Source organism: Salvelinus alpinus, chromosome 10 (assembly GCF_045679555.1).
Source record: "Salvelinus alpinus chromosome 10, SLU_Salpinus.1, whole genome shotgun sequence".
Classification (NCBI taxonomy): domain Eukaryota; kingdom Metazoa; phylum Chordata; class Actinopteri; order Salmoniformes; family Salmonidae; genus Salvelinus; species Salvelinus alpinus.
The window spans coordinates 67,466,423-67,479,485 of NC_092095.1; the positions used below are offsets into that span (position 1 = coordinate 67,466,423).

The following is a 13,063-nucleotide window of genomic DNA, read 5'->3' on the forward strand; positions in this document are numbered from 1 at the left end:
CATTGCCCCAAATATGAATGGAATTGAGAATCATTGCATTGCCTGTTTTTTCCTTCAATGCCTTGGACCTGAAGTAGTGAATATATTTTAGATCATACAATGTTACATTTGTGGCTTCGATACTCCTCCACGCCACAAGGATCGTCTCCTGTCCATTGTATTAGTGAACGCAGTTGTGCAGCCCAGACATCTTCATATGAGGTGGTCCAAGACCTCCAGCTTCATAGGAGAAGTATAAAACAGTCAATTTGTCTCTCGAGGTCTTTTCATTCCATATACACTTGGAGAGCAGGACATTTAATCTATTAAAGAGGTTGGATGGAATTGAAACGGACAAGGCCTGGAATAAATACATCAACCTTGGTAATATAATCACTTTAAATATTTTGACCCTACCGAACATAGAAATAGGGAGATCTCCATCTGTGAACATCAGATTCATACCTATCTATTAAAAGGAGAGTAATTGATGTTTTATGCCTCCTCCAGATTGCATGGTATCAGTACACCCAGGAACTTCATATGTGTCTTTGTCCATTTCATTGTTCTATATTAACAATAGATCATTAACTTTCTTTTTAAGTAGGGTGATTGTAGCCAAACATAGTGACTGAGGAAGTTCATTTTTCTCTAGAGCTGCTGTGATCATAAGTAACATAGGCCTTAGTAATCTGGGATAAAAGTGTCTATAACATTCCACTGGGAATAAATCATTACCAGGAGATTTCCCAATCTGTAGATTATTGATGCCCTCCAACAGTTCACCTGAGGTAATGTTTTATCCATATTCATTTTCTCTGGTTCATTTATAATTGGTCAAATGGCCTTATTAAGGAAATTGTCTATATCTTCCTTTGAACTTTTGTTTTGGGATTGATACAGTTTGTGATAAAATATTTTAAAGTCTGAGTTAATTTCAGAAGGATCCATTGTTATGGGGCGTTTGAATGCTATGGAATGTTCATTCCTCTTCCTAAATATGCCAAGCAAGCATTTCCCCTGCACTTTCACCTTGCTCAACATATTGTTGCTTGGAATTCATGGCAACAATCTCTGCAGATCTAGAGTTTATTGTGTTATATTCAATCTTCAAAGTGTTCAACTGTTGAAGGGCGTCAACATTTCTATCTAAACTGTGTTTTCTTTCCAAGTCATGGATTTTCTGTTCTAGTATTTCTAATTCTTTATTGGTCTTATTTTTCTTATGTGAAGAGTAAGACATGATACAACTTCTCATGTATGATTTAAGAGTTTCCTAGAGAACAGTTGGGCATACTTCATTCTCTACATTAATTTCCAAAAACATGTCTATCTGTGTATAAAATAAAAAAGTAACTTCTTGAATATGAGTTTTGGAGGTGAGAGTAATAGGAGTATTGTCTTTCAGTTGCATGTTTCTATCTCCACAGTTCACACAGACCATCTCTTTGATGTTGTGGTTTAATACCTTAGACATGTTAGGAAGAGGATTTAGTTTAGTTGATGGCTTGTCTAGAGTTGCATCCCATACACAGTTAACCCCCCCCCCCCCCCCCCCATATAATATTCCTGTTACATTGAGATAGTTTTAGTAGGAGGTCATTAATTCCCTTTGGGTCGTCTTCATTTGGGCATTAACAATTCAGTAAAGTAACTTTTTCTTGTGCCAGGTTTCTTTTTACCATTGTAAAATATCATTTTGGGTCTGAAGTAATTTCTGTAGACTGAAATGGGACTTTTTATTAATGAGAATTTATAGTACTACTCATGCTCAATCAAACTGATCTCATGAAATAATATACTCACAATCTGTTTCCCTTCCTGTTTACAGTGACTCAAGAGAAAACATTGGAGACCGGAGGAGCAGATGCCACTCTTCTCTGCCCAAACCAAACACTCACTGACATCATTACTGTAGTATGTCACAAAAATAGAGTTATACGTGAGGGTCATGAGTGTAGAGTATCACAAGACTTTGAGACAAATCATACCAACAGCACTTGTGACCCCAGAGTCACACTGCAGATAGAGAGTGACAGAGTGTTTCTACACATCACCAACATACAACCATCTGATGAAGGGAACTACACCTGTGTTTGTAGTATACATGATGAAGGCAATTCTGCTATAAACATACATATTTCTGTCAATGGTAAGTGTTTGGTCTGATGGGATTGTTCACAATCATTTTAAAATGAAAACCAGCATATCTTATCATCACATATTTAGTGGAATGCCTGTCATGTGCTTACATTTATGTTCTGTCAGTGTTTTGTGGTCTTGTTTTGTAACGTCTGTCATAGAAGTTACATCTGACTGAACTGAGAATTTCTGTAGTCACAATATTGGATTTTGTCATCAGTACATGTAATAATGTCTTAAAATATAGAGACTGTCAACAACACGTTGCCTTAATGTAAATGAACAAGATGGCGGAAGAGAAACAAATAAGATCCTAATATATATTTTCCCCTTGCTCAGGAAACCAAGTGCAAGAGGCCACAGACAACAGTCTCTTCTATTGGGGGATGATAACAGGCGTTGCAGCATGTGTAGCTGTCCTGGTGTTTGGTGGCGTAATCATGAGGAAAATTCATCTCAGGTAAGATAATATTAATACATTGGTAAAAGAGTTGCTGTCACGAGTGTTTGACAGATTTTTGGTATTTGAATAATTACTTGGAAGCACTGTTGTAGAAATTATGCATTCTTAAATACATTTTAGTTCTACAATGAGGATATAGTACTGAATTGGTGTCAGAAATACATGCAATGCTGTGAGTTCATGGGGGCTTCAACCAAAATGTAAATCGAAACTAGGCTAGATGTTCAACTGACATCTGTGACCAGTGAGTAGTTTCCAATAGTTGCACTGTTGTGGCTGCTCACTTCTCATTTCCTGTCAAAAACGAGTGTGGTGAAAAACACACACACAATCATTTTGCTCCGGAAAATGTGCTGTGTAAAACATGTTTCAGTTGGTGCTATGTTAATTCAATCTCGTTATTTTTTGCTCAACAGGAGAACACAGCTACAAGTGTCTGCAACCGTCAATGAGGTGCCACAACACTGCCTGCTGTTGCCTGTTAGTCCGATGAAGGCAGCTGGGTCCTTATTTATAACCGTTGCGTACCTTTCACAATAAATATCTGCGTGCGGCAATTTTGAAAAGACTCCACACGCACAAAAATATTGACATTTATCAACTTGGCGGATGCCATACATACGCATGTTTCCCGTTATAAATCAGACCCATCCTGAACCTGTGCGTGTGTGAATAAGCACTAAAATCCGCTTGAAAAAACGGCCATCATTGTCACGTCTGCTCCCGCTCTTCCTTTCCCCTGGCGCTTGAGGGCGCCAGATTACCCTGCATCACATGCTCCTGCCATCCATCACTCACACCTACCCTCCCTCGTCACTCGCATCAGCGTTATTGGACTCACCTGGACTCACTTGTCTCCTGTTTATTTCCTCCCCAATATTTGTCAGTTCCCTAGCTCTGTTCCCTGATTCTGCATTGTATTGTTTTTGTCTTTTGAATTTGTTTCTGACGCTGTTCCTGTCTCGTCTCTGTCCGTTGTTTATTAAATGTTTACTCCCCGTACCTGCTTCGTCTCTCCAGCGTCATTCCTCGTGACAATCATTCACATTTTATAGTGACAATAACGCCTTTTTTTTGCTCTACACTTTGGAAGCATTGGAATTATACCATGGTAGTTTCCAAATAGAAGTGGCGAGCTTGATCAAATGTCTCTGGAGGTGTTGGCAGAATTTTTTAAAACTTTTACAGTGACATTTGCTGTATCTGACAAATTTTGAAATAAAAAAAACTATTGCAAATTGTTGTGGACCTGTAAACAGATTGTTTGAATTCAATAATGTTTCCGTTAACTTTTTAATATTCTGCACTGACCTCAAATTCTGAAACATTATCTACTTACACTGGTAGCCTACCCAGTGGGAAAAACCTGGTTGAAAATACATATTTTTATGACATTTTATTCTGATCGCAAACTGACATTTTTTTAACATATTTTTACTGACCAGAATATGATGTATTTTTCTGCCAGCCAGCGAACAGTTGGTCATAATTGTGATCTCTATCTGACCAGCTGGTCATAATTGTGACCACTATATTATGTGCTATATTATGTAGCCTACTGGTCATAGTAAAGACCTCACCATAACCTGGTAATGACCACCTGACTACAGCTTATTACCTACACTCTTAGAAAAAAGGGTTTCAGAAGGGATCTTCAGCTGTCCTGACAGAATTTTTTTGTTTGGTTCCAGCGAGAAGCCTTTTTAGGTCCACGTAGAACCCTTTTGGTTTCCATGTAGAACCCTCTGTGTAAAGGGTTCTACATAGAACCCAAAAGGGTTCTACCTGAAACCAAACAGGGCTCTACCTGGAACCAAATAGGGTTCTTCAAGGGTTATCCTGTGGGGACAGCCGAATAACACTACGTTTTTCCCCCCCTAAGTGTGTACTGTAATTGTCACTTTCGTTATAATGAGTGGACCAAAGCGCAGCGTGCATAGAGTTCCACATATTTATTTAGTGAAACGTCAAAGCATCAAATAAATAAACGAACGTGCCGGAATATCCCACCACTACAGGACCAAGCAGCGTGCCCTGGAGGAAAAGGAGAGCTGGAGTATAGGAGGACAGCGACGACGCCCGATACGTCCTGTGTCGGCTCCCCGCAATCGCCCTGAAGAGCGTGTCATCAGTCCTGTGAAACCTGTGCCGGCTCCACGCACCAGGCCTCCAGTGCGCCTTCTCAGCCCGGTACGTCCTGTGCCGGCTCCCCGCAATCGCCCTGAAGAGTGTGTCTCCAGCCCTGAGTCCTCTGCGCCAGTGCCCAGTCCAGGCACGGCGTCCAGTCCCGCTCCATGGCCGGAGCCTTTCTCCCAGTCCAGGCAAGGCGTCCAGTCCCGCTCCATGGCCGGAGCCTTTCTCTGCTCCGGTGGTTAGTCCAGGCACGGCGTCCAGTCCCGCTCCATGGCCGGAGCCTTCCTCTGCGCCGGTGCCCAATCCAGGCATGGCATCCAGACCTGCTCCCCGTTCCTCTGCTCCGGTGCCCAGTCCGGGCACGGCTTTCAGCCTAGTTTCATGGCCGTATCCGCGGAAACACCGTACACCTGGCGACAGTGTCAGCATGCATGCGCCCGGCCCGCCACAGGAGTCGCTAGAGCGCGATGGGACAAGGACATCCCAGCCGGCCAAACCCTTCCCTAACCCGGACGACGCTGGGCCAATTGTGCGCCACAGCCCGGGATCTAACCCAGATCTGTGGTGAAGCCTGTGCCGTAGACTGTGCCGTAGTGCCGTAGACCGCTGCGCCACTCGCCCATCAATTAAAGTTAATCTGCAACATATTCTTACATTTAAAATAGGTCAAGCAATGGCAAAAACAAATGTTTTCCACATCTGCATGCAGTAGTTGATTCATAATTCACCCACTGAAATTACATGTATAGAAATAAAGACCCATTGTTTTACTTGGTGGTGTGATGGGCTAGATCCTCATCAAGGACCTCTGAGCACAGAAGGCAATCTGGAACGTAGTGGTCCTCTTGAAGAGTGGTGTGATGGGTCAGATCTGGAGCAGAGTGGTCCTCTTGAAGAGTGGTGTGATGGGTCAGATCTGGAGCAGAGTGGTCGTCTTGAAGAGTGGTGTGATGGGTCAGATCTGGAGCAGAGTGGTCGTCTTGAAGAGTAGTGTGATGGATCAGATGAAGTGAAGACAATCAGCACATTACAACTTTATCAAGTTAATATTTTATGAGCAAACTAGAAGAGGACACTCTAGAAGAAACTTTGTACTCAGCTCGCTAAAAGTATTTCCATGGTACTAGTTGAATAATTTTGTGGCAGTTGTAGCTTAGAGATGTCTTTAAAAAAGAGCAGCTTGCTCATATACAGTACATACTTTGCGTGCTTCTCCAACACGGCTCAGGGACATATTTCGGGACTTTCCAGAATGCACCAAACACATCAACCTCCTGAGTTTTCTGGCTTTTCATGACACTTACTGTAAGCATAGAAATATGACTTTTTTTTGAATGATTTGCATAATGTGGGCATGCAGGACAGAACAGTAACGCACAGTAAAATATCTTTAACAGTCAGAATCTACAAAGGCATGTTTGCTCCTCTGTCCCTTCATATTGAAGTGGAACATTAATTCATTGGTCATCAATCAGAAACATTTTAAGAAAGAGGATATCCAAATTAGACAGTAGTTTGACCATGAAAATGTTGAACTCCTCTCTAAATGGCCTAGTTTTGCTTAATCCTAATATATGTTGTAATATTTGTCATGACGTTGCCCTGTTGGTGAGGTTTATAACCCCCATAAATACCGTATTTCCCTTTCCTCTCTCTACTCTACAGATGTGACTCTTGGAAAGCCCTTTGATAACATAGAGAGAGTCTGGTAACATCAAAAAGGTGGGGAACGGAACCATATTTCGGTAATCCAACCAGCTGAAAATATTCGTTGGTACTTAAAGAATATGATGTCAGATCAGTTGTCGTCTGAGACATTATTACTGATGATAGGATGACATAAACTATATCTTGGAAAGTCTACACATTCTAGTTATCAGATTCACATGGAATTGTTGTGCAATTCTAATGTTTAAATATGAAACTATTTTTGAAAAGATTAAATGTAATTTTAGCTTCCATATGCTTCCAACTGCCAAATGGATAGTGATGGGGAGTCGACTTCAAAAGAATAGATTCCTCAACTCCTTGCCTGTCGACTCCCGCTGTCAACTCCCATTTCTGGTTGTCAAGCTTCGATTCCTCCTCGACTCCTAAGATTCACTATTTTCCATAATCTTTTTAGGGAACGAAGCAAAAGAGAAAGCGAGCTATTTAGGGAACAGACCAAAGAAAGAGCGAGCTAGCGAGGGAGAGAAAGAGAGAGAGAGAGATGGGAGGGGCACAGCGAGGCAGACAATCAGAAATTTGCATCGGTAATCAAAATATCTATGGTTTTGGGGTATTGCGGGATCGCAATTTCTTGGTTTACAATCTTTCGCGCGAATTCACAAAAAACAGGGGCCATCAATGAGTAGATTGAGCTGTTGAGCACGCAACAGACCGAAGACCAAACACACACTAGCGAAGAGAAAGAGGAGCAGGCATGGGAGAGAGGATCGGGGCAGGCAGAGAGACAGTCAGAACCGTATGCAAACGCTATATCTTGGTAATCTCATTCTAGCAATGCCTCGTAAATTCACCAAAATTATATTAAAATAGGCTATATATTACTCTATCAATGACTATGGTTTAGCTATTCTTTTTTAAAATTCTTTTTTCCCCGTTTTCATGGTATCCAATTGTTAGTAGTTACTGTCTTGTCTCATCGCTACAACTCCCGTACGGGCTCGGGAGAGACGAAGGTCGAGAGCCATGCGTCCTCCGAACCACAACCCAACCAAGCCGCACTGCTTCTTAACACAGCACGCATCCAACCCGGAAGCCAGCTGCACCAATGTGTCAGAGGAAACACCGTACACCTAGCAACCTGGTCAGCATGCACTGCACCCGGCCCGCCACAGGAGTCGCTAGTGTACGATGAGACAAGGATATCCCTACCAGCCAAACCCTCCCTAACTCGGACGACGCTAGGCCAATTGTGCGTCGCCCCATGGACCTCCCGGTCGCAGCCGGCTGCGACAGAGCCTGGGCTCGAACCCAGAGTCTCTGGTGGCACTGCTAACACTGCGATGCAGTGCCTTAGACCACTGCGCCACCCGGGAGGCCGGCTTAGCTATTCTTCATAGTGCCAGTGAATTGAACTTGAACATCACCAAATGCATCAGTTTTATTAGGCCTAGATGTACAATAAAAAGTGTTGTGCCCATAGCATATTTAATGAAACCCTGGCTGACTGCTTATGTCCTAGGTCCAGCCAGATAGCTTGGTCAGGCAGACCGGCCAGATAGCTTGGTCCGGCCAGATAAATAGGTCCGGCCAAATATGTCCGGCCGGCCAGATAGGTAGATCCGGCCGGCTGGCCTGCCAGACAGGTGGCTCCAGCCAGCCAGAGTAGCTAGGTCCGGCCGGCCAGATTGCTAAATCCGGACAGCCGGTCGGCCAGATAGCTAGGTACGGCCCACCGGCTGGCCAGACAGGTAGATCTGGCCAGTTGGCCTGCCAGATTGGCAGCACCAGCCGGGCCGGCCAGGTAGGTAGCTAGTTCCATCCAGAATGCTAGGTCCGGACAGCCGGTCGGCCAGATAGCTAGGTACGGCCCACCGGCTGGCCAGATATCTAGGTCTGGCCGGCCTGAAAGCTAAGTCCGGACGGCCAGTAAGCTAGGTTCGGTCGTCCGGCCGGCCCGTTAGCTAAGTCCAGCCGGCCAGAATGCTAGGTCCGGACGGCCGGTTGTCCAGATAGCTAGGTACAGCCCGCCACCCGGCCAGATAGCTTAGTCCGAGTGGCTGGTCTCAGATGATCCCACAGGTGATGAAGCCGGATGTGGAGGTCCTGCCGCTGACGTGGTTACAGGTGATCTACGGTTATGAGGCCGGTTGGACGTAATGCCAAATTCTCTAAAATGACGTTGGAGGCGGCTTCTGGTAGAGAAATTAACATTAAAATCTCTGGCAACAGCTCTGGTGGACATTCCTGCAGTCAGCATGCCAGTTGCACGCTCCCTCATAACTTGAGACATCTGTAGCATTGTGTTGTGTGACAAAACTGCAAATATTAGTGGCCTTTAATTGTCCCCAGCACAAGGTGCACCTGTGTAATGATCATGCTGTTTAATCAGCTTCTTTATATGCCACACCTGTCAGGTGGATGGATTATCTTGGCAAAGGAGACATGCTCACTAACAGGGATGCAATAAAAAAAAAAAAAAAGAAGCTTTTTGTGCATATGGGAAACTTATGGGATCTTTTATTTCAACTCATGAAAGATGGGAACGACACTTAACATGTTGTGTTTATATTTGTGTTCATTATGCGCTCCACTCTTCTTTTTGGTCTTTTAATAAGTAAACGGCAGGTGGTGCTGCTGTCTTGACAATGCCACAATCTGGAGTTTGTGTTTTAGCCCAATGATAGCCACATTAGCTGAGGGATGGGGATGGAGAAAGGTAACATTTCAAGCATGGATACTGCAATAATACAAAAAATAATAATATATTTGGGGTTAGTGTTGATTGAAACTAACCAATAGCTGCACTTGACTCTCCCTCTGCTTAGAGAGACACAGCTGCATATGAGCTCTCGCATTTTCCAACATGTTTTTTACAATAAGATTGTTTTGGAGTTAGATAAACTTAGATTTTTTTGGCAGGGACATATACAGGATGCTATCCTCCACAACATAACCTTCACTCCAGATCAAAACTCCAAACCTACAACTTAATTTTTGTTCAAAATGACCTGGAAAGGATACCTTTTTCCAAGCTATACAGATGGTGATTTGGCAAACAAAGACCTGAGAACGTGGAACTGAGACAGACCAGATACAACTTCAATTAGCACTGGGGTGTGAAGTGAAAGTTGTCGAAGCCTTTGAGCCCATCAAATGGGCAGGCTTTCCCAGTCAAATCCAGAGGCCTTTGAAGCTGTTCACAGACCATCCACTGCCATTTTTTATTAGAAATCATCTCCAGAAATAAAAGCTTCTCCCAAGTGGGTGTGACACCTACTCCCATTGCCTGCGGATATCTGCTTTGGTGATTTCTGCTTTCGTAAAAGCCTGGGTTTTCAGCGCGTTAACACTAGAAGCTTATTACCGAAAATGGGTCAATTGAAAGTGTGGGTTCACAGCTCCAATCCAGATGTGTTGGTCATTCCTGAGACGTGGTTAAGGAAGAGTGTTCCGAATACTGATGTTAACCTTTCTGGTTATAAACTTTTTCGTCAAGGCAGATCTTCCAAAGGTGGGGGAGGGGCAATCTTTACCAAGGACCACCTTCAGTGCTCAACCAAGTCTGTGCCCAAACAATTTGATTTGCTGGATTTAAATGGCAAACTTTCAAATTGCTCTTTGTTGACGGTTCTATCGTCCTCCATCAGCACTGGCCTGTACCCTACCTGCCCTAAGCGCTCTCCTGGCCCCTTACACTAAGTCTGAATTTGTCCTGCTAAGTGACCTAAACTGGGACATGCTTAAACCACCTGACCAAGTCCTAAAGCAATGGGACTCCCTAAATCTTTCTCAGATTATTACCAATCCCACAAGGTATGACTCCAAACACCCAGAAAAGGCTACTCTGCTCGATGTTATCCTCACAATAATCCTGATAGGTATCAGTCTGGTGTTTTCAGTAATGACCTTAGTAATCACTGTTTTACAGCCTGTGTTCATAATGGCTGCTCAGTGAAACGTGAAACATCCTGATTTGTCATAGACGCTTGGTAAAAAACTTTAATGAGCAAGCCTTCCTTCATGACCTGGCCTCTGTAAATTGGTATAGAATCAGCTTGATCCCCTGTCGAAGACGCTTGGCCTTTCTTTTTTTTATATTTTCAGTGGTATTGTTGACAAACACCCATAAAAAAAATGAGAATTAAAAACAGGTTTAGCCCCTGGTTCGACCGTGATCTTGCAGAGTTACTCCACCTCAAGAATTGCATTTGGCAAAAGGCTCGGCACACGTGTACTCAGGTTGACTGGCTCTCGTTCAGGAAAATGAGAAATAAGTGCACTCAGGCTATCCGGAAGGCCAAAGTTAGTTACTTTAAGGAGCAGTTCTCTCTCTGTGGGTCTAACCCAAAGAAGTTCTGGAAAACAGTTAAAGACCTGGAGAATAAACCCTCCTCCTCACAGCTGCCCATGTCCCTTAAAGTTGATGATGTGGTTGTTACTGACATGAAGCACATGGCTGAGCTCTTTAATCACCACTTAATTAAGTCAGGATTCCTATTTGACTCAGCCATGCCTCCTCGCCCGTCCAACATTTCCTAATCTCCCACCCCTTCTAATGCGACTAGCCCCTCTTATTCCCATCCCCGCTACAAAGTTTCTCCCTGCAGGCGGTCACTGAGTACGAGGTGCTAGAGGAGCTCCTTAAACTTGACCCCAAATAAACTTCTAGGTCAAACGGTTTAGACCCTTTCTTATTTAAGGTTGCTGCCCCTATCATCGCCAAGCCCATCTCTGACCTTTTTAACCTGTCTCTCCTCTCTGGGGAGGTTCCCATTGCTTGGAAGGCAGCCACGGGTTGTCCTTTATTTAAAGGGGGTGATCAAGCTGATCCTAACTGTTATAGGCCTATTTCTATTTTGCCCTGTTTATCAAAAGTGTTGAAAAAACTTGTCAATAATCAACTGACTGGCTTTCTTGATGTCTATAGTATTATCTCTGGTATGCAATCTGGTTTCCACTCAGGTTATGGATGTGTCACTGCAACCTTTAAGGTCCTCAATGATGTCACCATTGCCCCTGATTCTAAGCAATGCTGTGCTGCTATTTTTATTGACTTGGCCAAAGCTTTTGATACGGTAGACCATTCCATTCTTGTGGGCCGGCTAAGGAGTATTGGTGTCTCTTTGCTAACTACCTCTCTCAAAGAGTGCAGTGTATAAAGTCAGAACATCTGCTCTCTCAGCCACTGCCTGTCACCAAGGGTGTACCCCAAGGCTCGATCCTAGGCTCTTCTCAATTTAAATAAACAACATAGCTCCGGCAGTAGGAAGCTCTCTTATCCATTTATATGCAGATGATACAGTCTTATACTCAGCTGGCCCCTCCCCGGATTTTATGTTAAACGCTCTACAACAAAGCTTTCTTAGTGTTCAACAAGCTTTCTCTGCACTTAACCTTGTTCTGAACACCTCCAAAACAAAGGTCATGTGGTTTGGTAAGAGAAATGCCCCTCTCGCCACAGGTTTGATTACTACTGAGGGTTTAGAGCTTGAGGTAGTCACATGGGAGTATGGCTGGATGGTACACTGTCCTTCTCTCAGCACATATTAAAGTTGCAGGTTAAAGTTAAATCGTAATCGCTCCTCTTTAACCCCAGCTGCCAAACTAACCGTGACTCATGCTAGATTCCGTAGACGTAATGTATAGATCTGCAGGTAATGGTGCTCTCTTGAGCGGCTAGATGTTCTTTACCATTCTGCCATCAGATTTGCCACCAATGCTCCTTATCACTGCACACTATACTCCTCTGTAAACTGGTCACCTCTGTATACCCATCGCAAGACCCAGTGGTTGATTCTTATTTGTAAAACCCTCTTAGGCCTCACTCCCCCCTATCTGAGATATCTACTGCAGCCCTCATCCTCCACATACAACACCCGTTCTGCCAGTCACATTCTGTTAAAGGTCCCCAAAGCACACACATCCCTGGGTCGCTCCTCTTTTCAGTTCACTGCAACTAGCGACTGGAATGAGCTGCACAAAACACTCAAACTGGACAGTTTTATCTCAATCTCTTCATTCAAAGACTCAATCATGGACACTCTTACTGACAGTTGTGGCTGCGTTGCGTGATGTGTTGTTGTCTCTACCTTCTTTCCGTTTGTGCTGTTGTCTGCACCCAATAATGTTTGTATCATGTTTTGTGCTGCTACCATGTTGTGTTGCTGCTACCATGTTGTGTTGCTCAGTCATGTTGTGTTGCTACCATGTTGTTGTCATGGGGTGTTGAAACCATGCTGTGTTGTCATGTGTTGCTGCCTTGCTATGTTGTTGTCTTAGGTCACTCTTTATGTAGAGAGACCTATGTTGTCTCTCTTGTTATGATGTGTGTTTTGTCCTATATTTTATTTCATTTATTCATATTTTTAATCCCAGCCCCCAACCCCGCAGGAGGCCTTTTGCCTTTTGGTAGGCCGTCATTGTAAAATAATTTGTTCTTAACTGACTTGCCTAAATAAAATAAAAAATAAATAAAATCAGTTAAAAAGCACCCTTCAGCCTTATGGTGGTGCAAAATCTAATAAATGTTGTGTCTAAAGAAGGAAGTGGACCTGTTGATGTGTCTGTGGTTGATCTTAAGACCTCTCTGTGGTGAGTGCTCTACAAAGACCCCAATCACAAAAACTAGGTTGCACTAGCAGAGGTGCCATTGTTTCTGCACAGGAGTAACACGAA

General features: G+C 43.6%; 1 long non-coding RNA gene across 1 annotated transcript; it reads left to right on the forward strand.

Moving 5' to 3' along the window:
• Positions 1-2,460: 2,460 nt before the first annotated feature.
• LOC139532705 (uncharacterized) lies at positions 2,461-3,584 on the forward strand. The gene is made up of 2 exons (XR_011666638.1): positions 2,461-2,581; positions 3,001-3,584. It is a non-coding gene; the product is annotated as an uncharacterized lncRNA (long non-coding RNA).
• The last annotated feature ends 9,479 nt before the right edge of the window (positions 3,585-13,063 follow it).